This window comes from Hyaena hyaena, unplaced genomic scaffold (assembly GCF_003009895.1).
Source record: "Hyaena hyaena isolate Hyena2069 unplaced genomic scaffold, ASM300989v1 scaffold_301, whole genome shotgun sequence".
Taxonomy (NCBI): Eukaryota; Metazoa; Chordata; class Mammalia; order Carnivora; family Hyaenidae; genus Hyaena; species Hyaena hyaena.
The window spans coordinates 1,647,811-1,669,600 of NW_024080932.1; the positions used below are offsets into that span (position 1 = coordinate 1,647,811).

At 44.4% G+C, this 21,790-nt stretch overlaps 1 protein-coding gene across 2 annotated transcripts in view; it reads right to left on the bottom strand.

The window, feature by feature from the left end:
• The window catches only part of CDH11 (cadherin 11), a 154,965-nt gene extending 152,713 nt beyond the window's left edge, over positions 1 to 2,252 (bottom strand). For both annotated transcript variants that reach the window (XM_039247652.1, XM_039247653.1), the window contains exon 1: positions 2,039 to 2,252. The gene's annotated coding sequence lies outside the window, so the exon portion shown is untranslated. The remainder of the gene's footprint in view (positions 1 to 2,038) is intronic.
• Between the last annotated feature and the right edge of the window lie 19,538 nt (positions 2,253 to 21,790).

The window sequence follows — 21,790 nt, forward strand, 5'->3', positions numbered from 1 at the left end:
CTTGAAAACTACTCACATTTCTTCGTGCTAGGCAGGATTTCAGTTTTGCACGGCGGTTTGAATTCCAGGGCCCACTGGCCAATTCTAAAACTGGGAATCAGAGCTCAAGATTAATGAACTTTAGTGACCAGGAGCTTCAGGGTCCCTCTGGTAGTGGCCACAACTCTGTCCCTTTGTTTTGCAACTTTTATTCCTTTGTTCTGCTGGAAGAAGACCAGACTCCCTGCAGCTAGGGTTGAGCAGGAACTGCTTCTGTGTTCTGGTGTCTGCATCTCGTATATGTAGGAAAAATAATTCCAGGATTAATGAAATGAAGGTCAGCCCCTTCTCTTCTTCTCTCCCGTGATTTTGGATCTGATGCTCAGAGCCTAGCCTGGCAAATGTGCTGATGCGATGCTGGCTGATCCTCGCTCCTGAGAACACTTCTACATCCCCATCCCCAGGAAAGCCAAACACCCCGCAAAACCATCAATGTCTGCTGCAAGCCCAAGTGATAAAGAAATCGATCCGTCCTCTTGCCAGATTAATTATCGTGTCTTCCCTGTGATTAAACCGAAAACTTACTCCCTGCCTCATATTAACCTGATAGGAATGATCTGATCGGAAGAGTAAAGCAAGGAAAGATTTCAGAACCACCCGAACAAGATTTCTTTCGGGGGAAACAAGAGGGAAGACTTTAGGCAGATCTATACACCCTTACAGGAGGGTTTCAGGAACAACCCTCCACCCCCACCTCTTAGGGACAACCCGTCGACAGGCAGGGATGGCATTATTAAATAACTAAAAGATGAAATTTCTTAATACCAGCGCGATGGCCCGTGAAATTCCTGCTGCATTAGCGGCAAAAGCAACAGGGCTTTTTCTAGCATCTAGAAAACCTTTCACCCTGGAGAGGGAGGCATGTGGAGCACCCCCCGCCCCCCCCCAACCTCCCGCCCCAGCGAAAGCAGGGCCTTGCAAAGATAGGGCTGAAGAAGCGCGACCGGGGGCCTCCCAGACCCCACTTTCTCTGGGGACTCCTTTCTTCACAGCGCGAGGCGGGCCCTCCTTACAGCCCTGCCTGGCTTGGGGTGGGGGTGGGGGGAGGGCCCTCCGCTCACCGCCCTTCGCATTCTGACGGCTCGCGTTCCGGGGCAAAGCTGAGCGAGGAGGGCCGTGCGTGGGGGAGCTGGAGAGGCTTGGCGCGCTCGGGGAGGAGGCGCAGGCTGCAGGCAACGCTTGGTTCGCAAAGTTAACGTTGACCCTGGCAGGCTTCGCAAGCCCGGGGCAGAGCGGAGCCACGGGCTCAGCCGCTCGCGGACCTCTCCGCGGGCGGGCGGGAGCTAACCGGCCCCGGGGGCTCCCGAGCGGACTCCGGGCCGGAGGGCTGGAGCGCTCGCCGCGATCGGCCGCCTCTCGGCCGCAGTCAGCGCACCCAGAGCCCGGCAACTCCAGTGCGGGGCCACCGCCGACGCGAGCCAGGTCCCTTCCGTTTTCCGGGGCTTCCCCGGCGGCCGCGCAAGGAGGGCTGAGTCCCGGGAGGGCCCGGCGGGGACCCGGAGGAAGGGATGCGAACCCTGCAGAGCGCGGTCACGTCGCCGCTTTGGGAAAGAGGTGCAGCGCGCGCGGGCGGGCGGCCGGGCACCGCACCGGGGGCGACTTTCCCCAGAGCCCCGACCGCGGGCACTCGGCGCGTCCGGAGCGCGGCTCTGCAGCCTCTGCCCCAGCGCGGGGGGAAGCCCCTCTCCCCGCGGCCTCGGCGCAGACCCCAGAGGAGGCTGGAGCCGGGGAGAGAGGCTGGAGCGCACATCTGGCGCCTCTGCCCCCCGCGCCGCCCGCGCCCACAGCTGGCTCCTTTCTCCCTTTTAGATTTTTTAAACAAATCTCTTACCTCTGCCCTCCCCCCCACCCCCCGTTCCTGTGATGCGTTAGTGAAACCTTTCCCAAGTCAGACCTCTTTACGCCCACCCCAAGACGCTCATCCAGAGACACCCCCCCCGCCTCCTCCTCCCCAAGAAGCCCCATCCAGGCGAGAGGAAGGGACTGGCGGCGAGCTCACCTGGGGCCCTGGAGGGTGGGCGCGAGCTCGGGGCCGTCGGTCCCTGGCGCAAGGCGAACGCCGTGGTGTCAACCCCGGCCCCAGTCCGGGTCCCATTCACAAGTCGGCGGCGGCTCCGCGAGGCCCCCGCGGCATCTGCTCGCGACGCTCCCCTCGGCTGGCGGCGGCCGCGGAATGAGCCGCCGAGCGCGCTAGTGGCAGGAATGAGAAACCGGGGGGAGGTGGCGGGCGGGGTGGGGTGGGGGGGGCCGGAGGAGGAGGAGGGAGGCCGCTGCTGGGAGGGAAGGAAAGGGCGGGGGGCGGAGAGGAGCCGAGGCCGCGAGACGCGGAAAACTGGGCCTGGCGGAGGCTGCGGGGGCCGACCCCGTCCGCGCCCCTCCCCCCAGGCGCCCCACAGTTGCTGAACCCTGGATTCGTGGCCGCCCCGGGTCGCTGCACTCTGGCTCCCTTGGGGGCTCAGAGTCTGGAGCGACTGAAGTTGGGCTCCGGGGACGTGCAGCCAATCAGGGAGGGCGGCGGAGGGAAACCGGGGAGGGGTTGGGAGCCCCCTTTTCCTCCTTCGCCCAAATCCGCTCCAGCTGGCCAGCCTGGGTCCTTGCCCGGGAGGCCTGGATGGTGGGTTGGAGGAAAGCATCGCCTAAGCGGGGGAGGCAATCGGGAATTGTCTTTCCTCACTCTTCCACCCCACCTTCCGAAAAGCCCTCCACGTTGGCGACTTCTGCCCCTGCGCCTCCCCCAGATCTCGCAAAGTCTGCTTGGGGGGCGGAGCGGGAAACCTGGGGAGGGAGACTTCGGACTTGAGAAGAGCCACGTCCCTCGGTTCTCTCCCAGTACCCCCGCCCCCGCCGTGCTTCGCTGCAGGGCGGGGGGCACGGGGAACGCAGAGCTAGAGTCGCCCTCGCGCCCGCCACCCCCCCCCAGAGGGTGCCTGGGCCCCCGCCTCAGGCAGGTACCAGCGGCCCCCGCAGTGGCGTCACTTGTTGCCTCGGGCCCCCTCGCCGCACACCCACCAAGGCTCTACGGGGAGTGCGGCTCCGCGGGAGAGAGGCCCTGAGGTGCAGGGCCCGCGTCCTCCCTCGGTCCCCCCTTTTATCGCTCGGGGGGGACCCTCTTGAGGGAGGGAGCCCCCGGGCCGCTTCCTGCCCTCGCGGAATCACAGGAAGAGAAGGCAGCCGGGGTTGAGGCCTCGGAGTCACACCAGGGATTGGGCCGGGCGCTCACGGGACCCCGAACGGGGTTTGCACCCCCACACTCCGAGGGCTCGGGGGTCGAAAGAAACAACTGTGACCTGTCGGGGACCCCTGGCCGCAACAAGTTTCCAGGGTGGGGGGCGGCGGGAAAAGAAGAGGCAGAGAGACGGCGAGGAAGAAAAGGGGTAACGGAGGAAAGGAATTTCCAGGAGGGACGGGGGTTAGGATGGGAAAGAAAGGCAGGGGCGACGGGCCCGCGGAGGAGCTGGCTAAGCTGGCCGCGGGGGGACAGCGGGGCGACGGCGGGGAGAGGCACCGCGGAGTTAACGGAAAGCGAGGGCGAGTGAGGAAGAGAAAGCCTCGGACGGTGCGCGAAAGCTGAGGGAAGCTGCCCTCAGGACGCCGGGCCCCCGCCGCCGCCCCGCCCCCCAGCGGCGAGCGCGCGAGGCTCCGCGGGTTTGCTCCGCGCCGGGTAGCGCGCGCGGGGGCGACAGGCGGGGCGGGCTCTCGCGGCACGCCGCCCCTCCCCCTCGGCGCGTCCGCCGACGTCGCGGCCTCCCGGACCCCCCCCCACCCCCGGGCCGGCTCCCAGCGCGCGCCCCGCGCACTCCCTGTGGCCGTGGCTTTTAAACTGCCCTTCCTCGGCTGGGGAAGGGGGCGTCCCCTCGTTCATCTGCTCCCCCCGCCTCTACCCCCACGTCCCACAGGCCTCAAGGGGACGGGCCTCTGGGCACTGGGTACGGCGCTCCCCCGCCTCACGCACGCCAGGTGCGAGCGACTGGCGAGGCCGCCGAGGCTCCGCGCTTCGCCGCCGCGCGCGGGTGAGTCGCACTCTGTGCCTGCGTCTACCGCCTCCTCCTCAGGGTGGGCCCTGACGTGAGCCCCTCCACACTCTTGCTTCCTCTCAGCCCCTCGGGTCCTGTCATTGTATCTGCCACTCCCGGGTGCTGTAAGCCCTAAAACTTCAGCATGTCCGAGGTCTCCGCCGAAAGTCCCCCAACTCGGGTAGGGCGCCGCGAAGCCAATGGGCTGCTCGCACCGCGCGGCTTCCGCGCGTGATTGACGTTACACAGGAGAGAAGTTACCTGGATTCAGCGCTTGTCCGTACTCACTATTGTCAGGGTTTTCTCGTCCTTGCCACGGGAGCATTCAGGGACCGTGAATTCTCTGCCAGTCTCAATACACGTCCACAAAGATGTCCAGGATCAGTGATGGTGAGGGCATCTCTGGATCCATGAGAAAATTTTCAATTAATTCCATTTTGGAGGCGAGTCCAAGGACGGAGCCTGGACACTTGTGATCTGATATTAGTTGGAAATTATCCTCTGTTTCCTGTTCAAAATTCATCAAGTGAGAGCAGTTGGGTTTGCTTGTTTGTTTGTTTTTGCTGTTTTCTTGCATTGTTGTTGTTGGGGGGGGGGGTTGTTTTTAGACGGTCCCGTTCATAAAAGGTAGTATCAGCTGGTTTTAAAAGTCAGGAATTGTTTGGTAGGTCTCCACTGACAGAGCATACCTGAATCCGTCGAACCTACTGTAGAGCAGCAGTCAATATCCCTTTGCACCACCCAGCAATTCTGTGTCTCTGATTCTACTCAAGAGAACTGAAAACCTACCCACGCAAAGATATGTGTCTGAAAATTCATAGCAGCGTTACCCCCAATAGCTGGATGGATAAAATGTGGTATATCCATGAAATGGAATAGTATTCAGCATTAAAAATAAAAGAAATACTGATGCATGTTACATTAGGAATGAGCCTTGAAAACATGCTAAAAGCCAGATACAAAACTGCATACTGTATCATTCCATATATATAATGCAAATGTATAGAGGTAGAAAGCAGATCAGTGGTCGTCCAGGCTAAAAGTAGGAATACAAGTTGACTGCAGATGACATGAGGGAACTTTGTTTGGTGTTGAAAATGCTCTAAAATCAGATGTTGGTGATGGCTGCAGAAATCTACACATTTTAACTAAAATTCATTGAATTGTAATTTTAAAAAAGGCCAAACCCACCAGCTCCCCCACCCCTCCCCCCAAAACACTTCTTTTTACACTTTTATTCCCTGTGAGGAATCTGTGAGTCTATGACTTGCATTTGTGCCTTAGAGGGGAAATTTTTGCAAGGCAAATTTACAGGAAAAATGTTTTTTTTTTTTTTTTTAAAAAGAGTTTTAGTTCTTATGGAAAGATAACCATACATCTATTCAGTAAGTTCTATTTTGGCACCTGCTTTGGAGTCTTGTAAGTGTTAAAGCAAGTTAATTTCCCCCTTTCACTCTTCTAAGTGATTAATTCCTGGGAACTAGAGTTAGGTATTCCAGTTCGTGACATTTTAAACACACCTACACATAGACACAGTACAAAGTGCACATTTCAGAGGCGATTTTTTATGACTATGTTAGGATCTGTCTTAGAAATCCATATCAAGCATTTGGGTGGAGTATTGTGTGATTACAGTTTAGATTAAAAAAGGAAAAGAGAGAGAGAAGAAGAAAGAACCTACTGACAGCTTAAATTAAAAGATTCAATTCCTCCAGGCAGCCAAAAGTTTGGGTGTTTATCTTAACTTGCCTCACCTTTCCTTCACCTTGTTCTTCAGGAGAGGAAGCCAGGGTTCACGTGGCTCTGGAGCCAGGATAAACAGCCCCTTCTGCTTCCTGCCTCTTCCAGTGGAGACAGAGATGAGGCCCAAATGGCCCTTTTCTTGTCTTTGTCCTTGTCAGCATGAGGCTAATAATTTCCTGTTGGTTCCTTCATCAAAGGTACCAGGCTCTCATCCCTTTGATGGGCCTCTCCTCAGACTCTGAAGGTAGCCAGGCCCTGCTGAGTCAGTTCCTTGTTTCCACTTAGAAGCTCCAGGCTCCCCTAGGTCTTCTCAAAGCCCGTGCTCCGGAAGCATCCTTTGGTATAAGGTGTAAAAAATGAAGCAGGATCCAAGCAGGGAGATGGTTTTATCACATTGCAGTGGGCTCCAGTCATGCCTTCTCTAGACAGAGGGAAAACATTGAGAAAGATGGAATAGGAATACCATTTGTGAACCAACATTTCAGATAAAGATTCCCACAGCTGGGTCTGCAGAGAAAAGTGGAAAAACCACAGACTTTTGATCTGTGTCTGATTTCTGGTTCTGCCACTTAACCAGCTATATGACTTTGGGCAAGGACTTTATCTCCATGAGATTCAGTTTCCAATTCTATAAAATGGAGCTTATTATCTGTGCCTAGATTGTTGCAGTTATTCAATGTACCCACTTATCTAAAACCATAAAAACTGTGCTTAGAGGAGAGCCTCAATAAATGAAAGGTATTAATTACTGTTATTAATTACAAGGTCTGATTATTATCACACCTTAAATACACTGAGCAAGAAAGGAGACATGTTACAATTACGAATTATAATAATTGTGGAAATTAATCTTATTTTAAGTGGTATTTGTAATAAAACTTCTGGCCAAGAATATTATGGCAATTCAAAGTTTACTGACATTGTAAGACCCAGCTAAAGTCATTTTTAGAATTAAATGTGCCAAACCTGGGGGCGAGTGCCCTTGGGTTCATGTCCTAGATTTGCCACAAATTCACTGAGTCACCCTGAGTAAGTCATTCTCTTTCTCTGAGCCTAGCTGTAAATGAGAGCTCACCCATGATAAGTTCTGCGGAGGATCCTTCCAGAGCTGACATTCTGGAATCTCACTCCTACTCTTCATTAGAGTGAGAGCATCTCAGAGATGCAGTTCCCCTTTCCACCACTAGGAGTTATCAACCAGTAATCTCGGGGTAAACCCTGATTCCAGGCAATCCCCTTCTCTGAAACGTTTCTACTCTGACCAGTAGCATTTCTTTGTTTTCCTCCCTCACCTAGACTGTAAGTTCCCTAAGGGCAAGGGTGAGACCCTTCTGGTTTATGCTTGTATCCACAGTACTTTGTGTGTTAAATACTTAACTAATTGATAATGATTATTAATGAATATTTTGATGAAATTAAGACAGCATATCAGTCAAATATAACAATATATATCAAATATATATCATAATATACTAGATTATGAAGGACTCCAGCATCCAGTGGCTTAAAATAACAATTATTTTTTCTTATCTGTGGGTTGGCTGGGGTTGCCTGCTCCAGACTGGGCTAGGCTATGGTAACAGCTCAACTTCCTGTATTTCTCATCCTCCTCTTGAGATCTGATTGGGTGTATTCTCATGGCAATAGCAACTGCACAAGTTGTCACACAGAAATATGCATGGCCCCTTGTGGTGTAGGCTTAGAGCTAGAAACTGTTCCTTCTACCTCATTTTGTTGGCCAAAGCATACCACATGGTCAGATGGAAAGATAAGGGGTTGGGAAATATAATCTGCTTTTCTAGTGAGAGAAACTGCAGAGTTGCTTGGCAAAAGGTATGGATACAGAGCAGGGTGAAGAGTTGGGAACATTAATACAGTCTCCACAGGCACAAACAATTTTCATCCTGCCTCCATGCTGGGTTGTCCTGGGTTGTCATATCTCATGGGCTATATCCTATAATCAGGAACATAATATTCTAGGACATTAGAAGAGAGATAATAAGAAGACAGCTTCAGTCTCATACCAAATCCTGGAACTATGTCCTTCCTTTAACTTTAAGGTTCAAGTTTTAAAGGAAGAAAGCAAGTAGAAATAATATTGTAATAATAATGATCACCAGCTTTTATATAAAACTAGAAAATCTTAAAACATCCCACCAAAGTATTTATTATTATTCCTATTTTACAGATTAGAGAATTGCAATAATAAGAAAATTATATGCAGTGCCCATTATAATACAACAGGTACATTTTGGATTTAGGATTCCAACTTATGTGGTTCACTCACAAATCATCCCAATGGAGAAGCTCATGCAACAGGTCCTAATTCTGATATGAATGGGGAGTGTGTGGGGAAAAGGCAGAACTTTTCTCTATACCCAGGACATCCATCAGATCCCTAGGCACAACAGGTACAAAATAAATATTCGTGAAAGAGTGAAAGGAAAGAAGGGAGAGAGAGAGGGAAGGGCAATAGAAGCAGTGAAGGTAAGAGAGAAATAAAGAGGATACAACAAAAAAGATAGAAGCATGTTAATCTATTTGTAGAACTGTCCCTTTCCATGGTGGGCAGATATCTATGGCTTCTAGGAGTCTTCCATCCCTTGCCCCTACTGATGCTGAGAACAGTTGCCTCATGCATACCTCCATTCTGTAGTCTAAAAGGTGCGTCATGGGCTGGCTCCTGAGTACCTTGCTGATCTTCCCATCTTCCCCTGGATCCCTGAAGCCACACTTCGTTTTTTGCTATTGTTCAAGTACAAACATACTCCCTGTTCAGAATCTTTGCATTTGCTGTTTCTTCTGCCTTAAGCACCCTGCCCTGAGTCTTTCTCCTGGTTTGCTTCTTCATTTGCTCCTAGCCTCTTTAACCAGGACTTCTCTGGCTCTTCCATCAACCTCAGCACCTACCCAATACTCCAACCCCCTACAGCCCATCCCTTTCTATCCCCTTAGACTGCTTTATTCTTCTTTGTAACACATATACCCACATTAGATTGTATTGTATATTCTTATTTACCTCTTTTTATTGTCACTTTGCCCCACTAGGGTACAAGCTTCAGGAGGACGAAGGATATCATCTTTCTTGTTCATTCCTGTGTCTTCAGCATCTAATACAGTGACAGGCATATGGTAAGCACTCAGTAAATATTTGTAGAATGAATACATGAATAGCAAATGCATGCAAAATGCTAACTGAATGAATGAATCCCCAAACCAAGAGCAGATGGATCATCTGCTTGAATCTAAACATGGTACAAGTATCCCTTGTTTACAAAATGAATTTAATGATGCCAATTATTCATATTACAGAAATGATTCTTCACTTTACCAAAGGTATCATTCAAATGCTAGTTAAAACAGCTACCTCCTCTAGTGTTTTGAAAAATATTATCCAATTTACAAAATGGTGGCATGCAGACAACTTTTTGGGAACATATGAATTTCCTAAAATGAATTACAGGTATGCATAATGACAGTTCTGCTTCTGATTTCTAATTCTAGTTTGTTTGCTGTATGGACTAAGAGATCGGCTTATTAAACCGCCTCACAGAAGACTATTTCAATGTTCATATGTGCATACATTTACATTCTTTTTTAAACTTGTGAATAGGCGCATTTAAATGTGTTTGTGCTCCAGGAGAACCATTGGAAATGTTATTCAAGATCAGTACTGGATTGCTTTGCAAATAGTCTACAATTTGGACAACAGGATTTAAGTTAGCTCTGTGTTCCAATTTTTATGAACGTTGAAATGTTGTCTATCTGTGTTGAGAAGGGGAAGGCAGAAATCATTGTTACCCAATGGAGGAAGCTTTCTTAAAAAAATATTTCTTTGGGGGCGCCTGGGTGGCTTAATCGGTTAAGCGTCTGACTTTCGCTTAGGACATGATCTCGCGGTTCGTGAGTTCGGGCCCCGCGTCGGGCTCTGTGCTGACTGCCAGCTCAGAGCCTGGAGCCTGTTTCAGATTCTGTGACTCCCTCTCTCTCTGACCCTCCCCTGCTCACACTGTCTCTCTCTCTCCTAGAAATAAATAAAACATTAAAAAAAAATCTTTCTTTAGAGTCCTCAGCTTAAGACAGATAAACTTCAGCAGCATAAGCTGTATTTCAGTGTTTTACCCAGCTGTATATGTTTCTCTCCTCTTTTCAATGGCCTCTTTGATGGAAAAGAGCTAATAGTGGTGTTTTCATAAAACACAGGTAGGTCAAAATGGAATGCACAGGTGGCATATTCACAGATGGCTTAAGAGCCTTCTTGGAAGTGGTATTCCAGAAAAGTCTCTCTATTCTGATTGATAGTCATGTTACTTCTGGGTCGTAAGCTGTGACTGATTTTTATAGTACAGAGCATTGTTTTGGGCTATGGGTATTTTATTTAAGAATAACACTTTTCATAGCTATTCATTGAATGCCTATTAAGTGCATTAATTCTGCTATTTACAACTATTCTACAAAGTATGCCCATTTTATAGGCGAGGATGAGAAAGCTCAGAGAATTGAACAGCTTACTCAAAGTCAGTTTGCTAATAAGTGAATAATTAAATGTGATGTGATTGCTCAGAGTCTGCAAGGAATTATCACTGAGGAACTAATTTATATGGGATAGATTATAAGGGGAAGTGAGGGAAGCTTTTGTTAAAGGTATTATTTTTCAGCTGAGAATTAAAATACACAGAAGAGTTAGTATATATAGGGAAAGAATGTTCCATGGAAGGAGTAGATTGTGTAACAGCATTGAAGCAAGATGGGATTTGGGGCAATTGAGGACCTAAAGAAGATTCATAAGCCTGATACTTATGAAGTACACAGAGAAAAATAATCCAGGGCTTTGTAGGACAAGGAAATTGTACCCCAAGTGCAACAGGCAATATGGAATCACTCTTCCTTCCTTCCTTCCTTCCTTCCTTCTTTCTTTCTTTCTTTCTTTCTTTCTTTCTTTCTTTCTTTCTTTCTTTCTTTCTTTCTTTCTTTCTTTCTTTCTTTCAAAGTGATCTGATTGTATTTTTGACAAAGAGTGTTTTGGCTGTGGGACAATGGAAGCAAGCATGGACACAAGTGATCCATGGCAGTTAACCAGGAGAGAGGGCTGCTGGCTTGGACTACTCCTTGGTGGCCAAGAGGGATGCCTTAGGTGTATTTTGGAAAAAGAAGCAGGACTTTTGGTTGAATTGTTTATGGCAGGTGAGAGAGAGAAAGATGTCAAGGATCATTCTCATGGGACTAACCCAACCAACTGGATAGGTACTTATTATTGCCTAAGAGAAGTCTGTAGGATGACCAGGTGTGTGAATATGAGATCAGGTGTGCAAAGTAAGATTCCCCAGGCTGCGGATTCACGAACACATTTTGGGCACTAGGCTGCTCCCCTTTCCTGTGCCCACAAATCACTTCCTGGGTCAAGAAGGCAGTGGCATCTGATGTTTAATTAGCTAAAAATATATATCACTCTGCTGTGAGCAGAAGACCTGGATTGTGAACTCGGACTTTGGACAAATACTTGCCTAGCTCTGAGCCACTTCTTTTTGTGTGGAATGAGGAGGCTTGCCCCAAAATTGTGTACATTCCTGTTTTCCTCTGAAAGCCCATGATTACTGATTACAGTCACTCCAGGCATAGTTTTTCAAAACTGTGTCCAAAGGATACATTTATATTGACTCTGTGTCCGTTGGCGGCCTGTTCTGAAACACAGGTTAAATAGGACATGAGGCAGTGGTAATGGCCCGAAGATAAACAACGGCCTTGAGGTTACCCCAGAGCTCAATGTGGAGGTCAGTCAGATCCCCTCTTGTTGCCACTCAGGGTCATTTGTCAACAATTCTTTTCTATTCCTTGGATCCAAGGATTTTCAGCTGCTCTATTTCTTACCTAAAACGTCCACACCGTTGTTCACCTGTTTCCTCCTCTGCTTTTCTCCGGGGAAGATACAGAATCCCATGGCATGGTAAATGGGCTTGGAAATTGAACAGCCCAAGTCTGAACCCTGCTAATAGCCTTTTCTGGCTTTGAGAAAATATTTTATCTCTGTGAGGATCAGTTTCCACATCTGTAAAATGGTAACTTCAGAGAACTATTGTTAAGTGAGAAAAGTGACAATTCACAGTGCCTAGAAAATAGTAAATATTCAGTGAATGTGTTCCTCCCTTACCCCCCACCCTGTCCCTCCTATTCCTTATTACCTGACATTTTTCAGAACTGTGCTAAGGTATCAAACATTTCAGAAAAGATCCCCTGACCTTTCCCTGCCACAGACAATCTTGTGTATAATTTGATTTTGCCACATTGTATTATCCCCTGTGTTTGCCTGTCTCACTCCTGTCTCTCTGTGAGAGATATCTAGAGACGAATAATTATTGATACTTCATCACCGCATTTCAAGCACACAAACATATGGTAGGTTCAATAAATGTGTGCTAACCTTTACTGCCAATGGAGATGTTTGAAGACGGATGGATGGGAAGAGAGATGACAGAGAAGAGGAAAAAAAAAATCCCACATGTCATGCCAGCTCTTAAAAAGAGATTTTGGTATAGAATATAAAGGAAAAACAGTTAAAGCAGAATCCATTAGGTGGCCCAAATTGCATTAATAGTTCTCTGCTTTGTGACATACACTCATCATTTAGTCTTTTGTACAAGGAAGTCTTGATTGACTAAGAACTGTTTATCTAAAGAAACAAAATTTACCATGTGTATTTACAGTGTGAAGTGCTTTCCCTCCTATAGCTTTGCTTACTTCAACGGAAGGGGGAAAATGCACCCAGACAGTCTAATTTCTTTAAGTCAGATGACTCACGGAAGCAAACATAGGAAGATGTGCTACAAAATAATCAATCATCAGATAAAACTGTTTAGGATGTGGCAGATATAAAAAGTGGAGTACAGCTATCTTTTTCAGCTAAAAGTTTGTGTATTTACGGAAGATTCTGGTGAAGACATACAGAGATTTCGCCAAATCATCACTTAAATGGGGGGTATGGTTTTGAAGCAGGAAAGCAGCTGAAAATAGTAGTCAATCCTCTCTCTATCCCCTTCCTTCTAGTCCTATCCCTCATTCTCATGCCAACACCCAGTAATTGCTTTTCCATGAGAAACATCTTTTACTTTCCTTTTGTTACCAGTGTGGCTTCTAGAATACGTATGTGTTGTATTTGGCCAATATCCGTTTTAAATATCAGATCATAAGTGGAAAACACCCATAGCAGTAAAGGTGGCAGTGTCCTAATCAGTTAGTAGAAGGGAGGTGCCTTCCCCATATTATTGCTCAATCTCATTACACCTGTTGTGGGAAACTACAATGCTAGGTGATAAGCTGTATGTCTAAGTTTACTCAGCTTAGAATTGTGGAGTTTGGATGCCGACACATAGTTTTCTCATTCCAGAACATGTGGGTATTTCTCAGATATAAACTGACAAGGATTCAGTCTGAGAGGATGAACACTTCCTATAAACTGGACATTTAACATTGTATAATGCATCTGTATCCTAAAGCCAAATGCATGAAAACCTGTCAAACTCTGCCTGTCTCCAAATGCCCATAGCATCACTGTCTTTGAAAACCTCCTTCCCCCTGCTTGGAACAAGCTTCTCCATGCATGCTTTAGCTAATTCCAATATATTGTTTGTAAATTTTATGTTCAGATGTCCTGTCCTCCAGAAAAGTTTCCTGATCCTCCTTACCCCCTTCCTCTCTCCTACCAACACTATTAGTTTAATATTCTTCCTTTATGTTCCGTGTACCATGTGCCCAATTCCAATATAGCAATGACTGGTCATTAAAAAAAATCCTCCAAAGGCTTTTATTCATTAAGGGTAGGGGCCATATTTTATTCATAATTTGGGGATATCCACAGATATATACATATCATATATGTAACCTGTCACGGTGCATGTGAGGATAAAATAAGAATAATGTCTAATGTTTATTTAGTGCTTACATGGGTCAGGCACTCTCCTAAGAAGTTTTCATTTAGACTCTTCTAAGTCTCATAACATGATCATGAGATTGAAACTTTTCTAGTGGAAGTGGGGAAGGAAGGGAGAGAGAGAGAAAGAGAAAGAGAGAAGTATGTGCAAAAATACATATACAACTTACTGGCGCAGATATTCACACATCATAGATCTGGATGTTTTAATTCATCATATGCCTGATAAGTTTCAATACAAAAAGATTGTCAACTTGTTTAACCACATTGATAAACACCCAATACAGATAACAAGTGCTTCCCTGTCCTCTGTAGTCTGCCACAGACAATGTTAGAGTTTTAAGTCCCGGATGTCACGATGACCATCAGGACATTAAAGGCCATGGAATGTGAGCCACATCAAGAAATGATTTGAGGATGTGTAGTTTGGAGAAGAGAATGCTCTGGGGGTACATGATCACTTTGTTCAAATATCTAAAGGGCTGTCATGAAGAAGAGTGATTAGATTTATTTTGCTTGGCCCCAAGGGGTACAAAACTGAGGCTAATGGATGGAGGCTTTGGGGAGGGAGAGCACATGCTTCTCAGTATCTAGAATGATTTCTGGCCAGAAAAGGTCTCTGCCACTAGATGTTGTTTTCCTCAGAATACAGAGCTTTGGTTCACTTCAGGCCGAGGGACTCAGCCTGTATGTCCATTTGATGGATACTCACATTTCACAGGGGCCTTGTGCTGTGGGTAGGGGAGATTACAGCATGACCAAGATCTCTTTTCAGTACATATTTTCATAGAAATTGTAGGAGGTCTAGTTAGGGTGCCATATGCCTTGGCTCAAAGTTTATTTCTATTAATGTTAAGATGACGACGACGATGGGTGTGCCTGGGTGGCTTAGTCGGTTGAGCGTCCGACTTTCGCATAGGTCATGATCTCGCGGTTCGTGGGTTTGAGCCCCGCATTGGGCTCTGTGCTGACTGCCAGCTCAGAGCCTGGAGCCTCTTTCGGAGTCTGTATCTCCCTCTCTCTCTGACCCTCCCCTGCTCACACTGTGTTTCTCTCTCTCTCTCCTAGAAATAAATAAAAATAAAAATAAAAAAAGACGACGACAATGACTACTACTACTACAATTACTATTAATAGTCAGATAATAGGAACCCTTTGCAGAGTGGCTACTGTGGAACAGGTGCATATTCCCTCTGCTAGACCCTTTGCATTTTGCATACACTGTGTCACTTAATCTACACAGCGGTCCTAAGCAGAGATGTTATCAATTTCATTTTGGAGTTTTATGGCACTGAGGCTCTAGGAGAAGAAGCAATCTGTATAGCATGAGCCAGGTAGTAACACTACAGCCATTGTGTCTAGATTACAATTATTTTTCTTATGAATCCATTGGATTATGTGGCCACTGCATCCTTCATAGGAGGAGGTGCCTCACAATTGCATGAGAACAAATCAATTTATGTTGTGTGGCTTATATGTCTTCTCAAAAATCAAGAAGGACTTAGGTCGGGTAAGCAGAAGGACTTGAATAGTATTGGAAAATAAAAGATAAGAAGATTTTGAGATATTATCAGTACATCAAGAATAATAAAATTCAACATGCATCCAAAGGCAAATGGTTCTAAGCAATTTTGATAGTTTCTTCCCTCAAGGGACTTAAAGAACCCAAATGGATGAGCTGATTCAGACAAACATGCCAGGCTCATTGGACTAAATGTATGGAAAGCATATAAAAAGTTCTTGTGCCTATTTTGTTACATGTGTCATGTTTCTTCCAGTCATCTTTCAAGAGCTACCATCACGACAAAATCTGTATTCACTGCTATGATTCTTGGGGATTTCTCTCAAGCTCGTAGAGAAGCTATCCTCTGAATCACAAAATTAAATTCTGAATCATATTCTATCTTCTGTCTTATAGTACTGGATTCTTTTTGTTTGTTTGTTTATTTTGGTTGTTGTTGTTATGCCATGTCTACTTTGCTTTCCCATGCAAGTGGGAGAAGAGGCACATTGCAGGTTGTAGTATCACCGGGGAAATACAACTGTAGATCTTTGGGTGACTTCACAGGGTAAACCAACTTTGGCTTTGACCTTTAGCTTTGCAATTCCAAGAATTCAGTCTAGTTTGAATCCCCAAAATGGTGATTGATCAGAACATTTATTGCATTTTCCTAACACTTGAGTTATCTCAATGTTAAGTGGAGGAGATTTGGACAGAACAGAAGCCCACAACCCCAACTACTTGCAAGGCAATGGACAACTTCATTCATCATAATTTCTCCTAAGTGGAGTCCCATATGTGTTTCAAACAAATAAATAATATGTGGAATGAATGATGAACAGAAAGAAAATATTTAGGTGGAGAAAAATGGTTCCCAAATTACTTTCTCAAGGACACCATAGCTCCAGATTTTTTTCTTTGTGTAAACATTTTGAATGGTTGAGAGGTGAAAAATTGGGAGTCAAAGTTAAGGTAGATATAAATTGTACCTGGCTGCTACATCACACATGCAGGTGGTACTACTGGTCTCAAAGCTAGGAAGTAACTATGGAGAAGAGGAATGTCTAACAGAGATTTTTTTTCCCATATAGATGCAATATAAGTCCTCTTATTTTCCTGCCTAACACCTTCAGTAAGTTTTATCATGTTTGATAATGCTTTTATGACACTGGGTTCTTTTAGGGGAGTTGGGGTATTATTAAAGGAGGCTGAGTTATGAATCTGAGAACTTTCCCTACACCCTTATAAAGTAAAGGAGGAGAGGACATTTGGGTTACACATAAATATGGGATAATGATACCTACCTATTGGGGCTGTTGAGAGGATTCAACAAAAACAAAACTATATGTAAGCTATACAGAAATAGTGGATAACGCATATTTACTGTCTTCTTTTGAGAAAGCCAACTTATATCAACTGCTAATAAGAAACTAAATGTTTTAATGAAGTTGGAACAATGAGAAGTCTAGGAAGTGTGTGCATGTGCATTCAGAATTGTCTGATAAGAGCTGTTAGAATCACAGATTTGGAAGCCTCACAAATGAAAGAGCACAGGGATGATCCAACTTGTGAGTGGTCTCACACTCCTAGCCTGTTTGCCTTCCCAGTAATAGGACTAGCCCTGCCAGAGGGGAGGGAGGCGTGTCTGGCCTCGCTTTCCCACCTCCTACCCCATACCTTGCTGGGATACATTGTAAATCTGTCTCATCTCTGGCTCCTCTTGCTTTTGAGAGACATATGTTACTTCAGATATGTTAATATTAGCAATTTTGCTACCCCCAAATCTTTCTGTTGCCCCGGAGTCATTTGTCTCTTTATGATTATCATAGTTATCATTTATTTTATTTTAAGGTTTTAATCTCAGCTTGTTGTTCTCATTGCTATTGTTCTGAGTTCCAGAGATAGGAGAATGGCAATTTATCAAAACCCCAACTATGGGCAACATTCCCTACACAAAGTATATGTTTCTTAGGAAAGGTATCTTGCTTTTCCCAAGGTTTGAATCCCTAGAGTTTCTATCACGAAACAAGGCACAGAACAGAACCTCAGTAAACATTCACACTTTCTGGGATCCTCTTCATGGAAGAGTTTATATTACATTTTACACATATCTAACAACAAAAACTTCTGCCTTAAAGTCTATCATTGTTAAGTGTGTTTTCTTGGGTTCTAGTAAATTAAAATTTGTAGTAACTTAATCTCTCTCTCTCTCCAAACTCATTTGTAATGCTTGATATTCTTTATCCTGTGGTTTTCTGTGTGTCATCTATCATTATACTGGCTGCATTTCTTAAAGAGAAAACCTACACAAAGCGTATTTTTTGCAAAAATCCTTTATTATCATGGCCTATAGCAATTAAAGCTTGAAATTAGAATTAAGGATTGTGCATTTTGATGCAGGCGACCATATAGATGTATTAACATCATGGCAAGATTTTTCTTTGCAGGCACAAAGTTGTCATTAGGAAATATAATACTCATTTTTTGCTTGATTAATTATAGCAAAGGCATAACAAAATACATATTGTGTGTTGGAGCATGCACCATTTGCAAAATTATAAATCATGAATAAGCTGAGGTTGGAATCCAAAACATTCTGTAAGAAACTCACCTAGTAAGTGTAAAATTTGTTTTATGAAACAGTTTTGGTAAAGAGGATTTATGCACTTAAATTTAAGAAATACACCTTAAGAACACAATTCACAATCTACAATAATCTGAGCTCCTCTCATTTTACCAAATCTGCCATGGTTTTAGGTATGTGTAACTTTGGAAGATATTCTGATAATGGTATATAATAGCATATAATACATTTCCTAAATAGCTGGACATCCAAGAGATGACAGATATCATGCTAAGTGTTCTCCATGGCTGTCTGATTTAATTTTCACAATGCCTCTGCCAAATAGGTACTGTTTTTATTGTTACTATTATTATTGTTATGATGATTATAAAATTTACATTCAATGAGATGTACACATCTTAGGTGTATAATTTCATAAGTTTTGACAAATGTACACATTTGTGTAGCCAATACTTCAGTCAAGAAGTATTGCCATTTTTAGCTCTAATTACCGGGTGGAAAAAAGTAGATTTAGAAGAGTTAAGTAATTTACCCAGTGCCATACCAGTAGTAAACAGCAAAGCTGATTATCAGACCCATGCTCCTTGCCATATAATGTTAGGACATCCAAGACATAGCTTCCATATCTGTGTATTTCGTTTTGTTTCTTTTCATATCAATAATGGTATGCTTTGGAGAGAAAACAAGTTGGAAGGCTGAGTGGGACTGTATTTACCAGTATTTCTAACAGTGTTTTTCAGAACTACTAATCATTAGAACATCCTAGCTTTGCAAGGACAGGGATTCAAGCTCCATCTTTGGAAGTTTGATTTAAACTATGGACCTATAATTTTGTGTGTGTGTGTGTGTGTGTTTGTGTGCTGAGAACGTTTAACATCTACCTTCTTAGTGACTCTCAAGAATATAATACTATATTATTAACTACAATCACCATTAATGCATTAGATCCCCAAAACTTATTTATCTTATAACTGGAAATTCGTATCCTTTGACCCAAATCCCCCCATTTCACCCACTTCCCAGCCTCTGGTTACCGGTACTATGACCTCTGTTTTTATGAGTTCTGCTTTTTTTAGATTCCATAAGGATGTGAAGAAAAGGGAACCCATATGCCCTGGTGGTGGGAATGTAAATTGGCATAACCACTTTGGAAAACAGTGAGGAGTTTCCTCAAAAATTAAAAATAGAACTGTTATATGATTCAGCAACTCCACTTCTGGATATATATCCAAGGGAAATGAAAACGGGATCTTGAAGAGATATCTGCACTACCATGTTTATTGCAGCATTAGTCATAATAGTCAAGATATGGAAACAACTAATTATCCATCAGTGGATGGATGAATAAAGATGTGGTATATACATACCATAGAATATTGTTCAGAAGCTGTCCTTTTTGCTGTAACATTCCAGATACTCTGTCTTTGGCTCTGTCATTGAAATGTTTATGTCCTTGCATGAGGCAAGAAAAGCTGAAGGGTCATGCACCAGCTCTTAAATCTTTTCCAGATCAGTTGGCCCCAACTAATCACATGACCCTCTTAAAAGGCACAGAGAAACATGGAGGAGAACATAGATCCTGGGGGGTAGAGTCAATGTCTTTGCCATAGACAGGTTTTGAGAATCATTCACCTCTAAGTTTCTTTCTTTCTCTAGAAGTTTGGGACTTTGATGCAGTTGAAGTAGATTTAATCTTCTCTTTTCCTAGGAAGTGGTACCCTTACTATGATATCACCACCTTGGCATGGAGTGCTTTTCCTGGTCTTCTCTCTCACTACTGTGCTCATGAAAAGTCTGAAGGTTTTATATTGATGCTGAAAGTCCTGCTACTATTTCCTTGGGTTGTTCTTTCATTCCTTAGAGATAGCATTATTTACACTGGCCCTAGCCAGAATGGCTTTATTCCCGCCTGAACTTGCTGCCAGCTGGATGCCAGCTTAATACCTGCTCATAATTAGAAGGCAATAGTTTTAAGGTTCTAGCCTCTAGTGGTTTTGAGCACACTTGAGTCAAACAGCCTGACTTCTGATCCAAGCTCTATCATTTACTAGGTGTGTGAGTTTGGTAAGTGACTTAATCTCACTGAACCTAACTCCCTCTTGAGTAAAATGGGGGTAGTTATAGTTTTTGCCTAATGAGATGGTAATAAGTATTAAAAATGATAATCTACATCAGTGCTTAGTATAGTGTCTGGTATATGAAGAATAACCAATAAAGTTTGTCTATTCTTTATAATGGGATGTCTTTAAGACTGCAGATCTGCCAGTATCTAATAAAAGGAAATCTTCTGCATTGCTTCACCCAAAGAAATGGATTTCACCATTGCAATGCTGAAAGAGAAGACTTTCTCCATGCCTTCAAATCATTCCATTTCAGTTCATTTTCCCACCTTCTTGGAAAGCCAGCTTTGACCCTGCGTTTCAACTCTTAATGATTATCTTATGAAAGTTAAAATAAAATTAGCAAAATAGTACTTTTCTGTTAGTGAAAGTATTTCAGCCCTAAAAGGGTTGTGGACAATCACATTTCTCCTTTTCTATTCTACATGAAGCCGCATGCTGTCTAGCAACAGAAGGATGTTAAATCATGTAACGTAAACTCTATTTTCCCAGAGTGGCAAGTGAGCTCTTTTCAACTTTCTGTTGAGACACCAATTTTTGGTGGTGTCAGCATGCCTGTTATCAATTTCTCTTTTCCTAAGCCATGTGCATCTTCTCAAAGAGAGCTGTGGAGATCCTGTCCCTAAGATTGTCTAGGCATTTCCTTGGATGTCTGAGTTGGAGTGCCCTTGAAAATGGTGTGTTCTTGCTCAACTATGAAAATACTGCAGGCTCCACCTACCTCAGAGATTCATAATCTTACTGTGACATCAGTGTACATGGACACATCCTACATATGTATTCCTAGACATTCTCAAGTAATATCTGTTTAGCTCTGTTCGACTGATCATTTACAAAACTAATTTGGCCATTAAGAATTTATTTTCACCAGAAGGGGTGATTCAAAAAAATGATATATTTGACAGGATCATGGGCCAGATTGATGATAACTTACACTGTGGAACTTGGCCTGTTTCTCGGATTTAGATAGATAATAATAAAGGAGCTACTACTTGGCCTGATCTGGTTTTATAAAGCCCATGGGGACCATAAGCACAGAAGTCTAATCTGTTTGACAGAGTTGGGACTATGGTGGGGAAAATGAGACACTTGTCACCAATGTCACGCTATCTAAAGGAGGTACCAAAAAGCTCAGTAATAAAGGTAAATAATGTTTCAGTGCATAATTAAAAAATAGTAATGCAAATTTCCATGGTTAACATAATGGCAAATTTTAAGTAAAGGCAGGATCGGTGCTGCTAACTTTTTCTTTGCTTCTGACTTTAATATGGCTGTGCACAGTTTGTGGATGCACTGTTCTTGTTCCTTTCTTTACAAAAATTTTTGAATTATTTGCATTAATTTTGATATTTTATTTTATTTTCAATGCTTACTTATTTTAAGAGAGAGAGCCAACAAGAGCGAGTTGGAGAGGAACAGGGAGAGAGTGAGTGAGAATCCCAAGCAGGTTCTACTTGGGGCTCAATCTCACAAACCATGAGATCATGACCAGAGCCAAAATCAAGAGTTGAGCCACCCAGGTGCCCCTAATTGTGATATTTTAAAAGAGCGCATTGATTGCTGATTTGGAAACCTTTAAACTTTATGCCCAAGACACATGCCCCAGCTACTTCTGCTTATAGCTCTGCCCAAGTGCAACTGAGGTTGGAAGAGAAAACTCATTTTATATTGTGCTGAAGTTCTACACAAAGTGAAAATTTAGAAGAGATGGTACATCTGACCTAGGAGCATATTTACAATAGCCAAAATGTGGAAACAACCCAAATGCCCATCAGCTGATGCATAGATAAGCCAAATGTATGGCTTGTGTGAGCGCGCGCGCACACACACACACACAGGATTATTCAGCCTTAAAAAGGAAGGAAA